Here is a 2,480-nt window from a genome sequence, read left to right as displayed (position 1 = left end):
CCCTCGCGGGCGCGGCCTCTTCAGATCTTCATGGTCAAATAAACGCTATGATTTTATTTGTTTTCGCGCGCCAACATGAGGCAGGATGGCGTCGGGGAGCAGAGATCTTCACCGTCTACCCTCTTCGTTCCTGCTATCTCTCTCTTTCACTTTCTCTCTCTCCTCTCTCTCTCTGCGTCGCACTTTGCCCTATCTTTCTTCTGCGTTGTCTCGGGGTGAAGGATAAAAGCATTATTGCCAACACGTTCTCGCAGCTCTCTTTCCTGATCGTCGCCGTAGCGCCTTGGTGTCAGGGCTGCACTTCGTCGCTGACGTCAGCGTGGCAAAGGGTTTACCGGCAATATTGCAGGAACAAAAACCGTCGGATAGTATTTTGTCATTAGTTCTCCACTCTTCGTTTACACCGTTGTTCATGTGGCCGCAGCTGGCGGGTTATACCGTAATTAAAGGGTACATGAGTAATCTACCCCGGCTGTTTTAAGGAACAATTTTTTTTTTTAACCCGGCATCCGATAAGCAAGGAAGCGGAGGGGTCTTCCTTATTTTTCGGGGGCTCCGGCACACTCGCAAAGCAAGCCTGTGCAAGTTTGAATTCTACTTAGGCCCTAAAGGCCACGCCGTCACACCATAGCGTATGCTGAAACCTATGAGCTTGCGTGTACAAAATATTTTATTACGCCAGCAGGAATCGCAACCCAAATCAGACCAATTTTAGTCAATTTCTTAGGCCCTATTCAACCTATGGGGTTGCGTGGTGGCAGTTGCGTCGTGGGGTTGCGTGTTGGGTTGCGGTCATGGGGTCATTGCGATGTGAGTTGCGAACCTGAATTATGATTCTACCCTTCAATATGCTGCGATCACCTGCGTACGAGTTGCGTGCTGAGTTGCGTCCAGAACTTACGAGAGTTGCGTGATGTTGCGTTTCGAAAACTTACAAGTTGGCGTTGGACCTGCGTTGCTAGTTGGTGCGGTTGCTAATTGCGATATCGCGTCATCGTGCGTAAAAACCCTTGTCAATTAACCTGCTAATTAATATAAAAAAGCTGTAAATAACGGAAAACGTGCATGTCGAGTACTTGGGTGAACCCGGAGGCCAGGTGGGCGTGCCCGCGCAAAGTGCACTGCCACGCTTCGTCAGGGTCCAAGGCAACGTGTACTTGGTGGTTTGCATTGTGTGATGCGAGGACCAACTCTCCGTACGCAGCTCATCGGGACATCTCGGCGGGGCATCTCTCATGAAGCGTCTTGAAATGACTTTAGGTCCTCGTTCCGGCGAAGCTTCCACCAGAGCTGGGTCGTAGAGACCAAAAGTCAAGGCGCCTGCTGGATTCTTCGATGGCTCTAACCCACCTCTTTTCTTCTTCGTCGTTCTTCTTCTTTTCTTCTTTTCGCTTGCTTTCTTCTTCCTTCTTTTCTTCTCCCCTCTCTGTTTATTCTATTCGTGTATGTGGTTGGGTGTGCTAAACTTGATCCAGATTAAACTGATATCCAATAACAGCAAGAGGTAAGCTCCATGTTGTACCTCGGGAGCGTCACCAACAACTGACACCGTATCTAGAAAAGGCCATCTTATTCTATACCATTTCCAGACACGCATGTAGTACCGCAACTTAACACGCAACTTCACCGGCAACTAATTAGGTTGGGGATACGCTGGGCAATACGGCCATTTAGGTTGGGGAGTACCCGAGTACACACCGAAAATGATTCGAACCAGGCACGTAACAGCGTGACTCGGCCACGATGGATGCGCAAGAGGTACGCAACACCGGGGATTCGCAACATGTACGCTACCAAAACCCTGGGCAGATACCTTCAAATTTGACCTGCGATTCACGGCTGCGTTTCATACTTTTATGAGATTGGTACCTGTTGCCGATCCGTGTTGCGATCGTCGTTCCGTGCTTAGCGTCCCTGTTGCGTTATAAATTGATTCGCAGGTGATTCGCCAGAGAATTTTTTGAACAGTTCAAAAATTTCTGGAATTTTACTCTGGCGAGCCCCCTGGGGAGTCAGGGCGGCTTCGCGCAGCGTGTGTCTGCGTTTCACCTTGCGTGCTTGTGGCGTACTTCCAAACCTATAAAACCTATTTTAGCTTGGGCTGTGTGAGTTGCGGTTCGAACAACTTATGGCCCCACTATTTTTTGATTCGCAACCATACGCAACTGGTGATCGGCTAGTGGGTTGTGACGGCACCTTAAGATAAAATATTCTTGTTTCCCCTTACCGACCGGACTGCCAAAAGCGCCTCGGCCGCAAACGCGCTACTCGACAAATTTTATTGGGGCCGATTAAAACCAAAACAAAAATTATTTCGTTTTCGCAAAAAAAATCAAATTCGTCCGCACAAAACATATACACAAAACAGAATATACAATATACATACACACATCTTGTCAAGAACAAATAAAAATTTTTACCTACCTACCTTCCGGTTACCCTGAGAGTGCCGAGTAGGTAAAGGGCGGAAACAAACAATT

This window comes from Priapulus caudatus, unplaced genomic scaffold (genome assembly GCF_000485595.1).
Source record: "Priapulus caudatus unplaced genomic scaffold, Priapulus_caudatus-5.0.1 Scaffold464, whole genome shotgun sequence".
In the NCBI taxonomy this organism is placed as follows: Eukaryota; Metazoa; Priapulida; class Priapulimorpha; order Priapulimorphida; family Priapulidae; genus Priapulus; species Priapulus caudatus.
The sequence above is the reverse complement of the archived record's forward strand: the minus strand, read 5'-3'. Positions refer to the sequence as shown.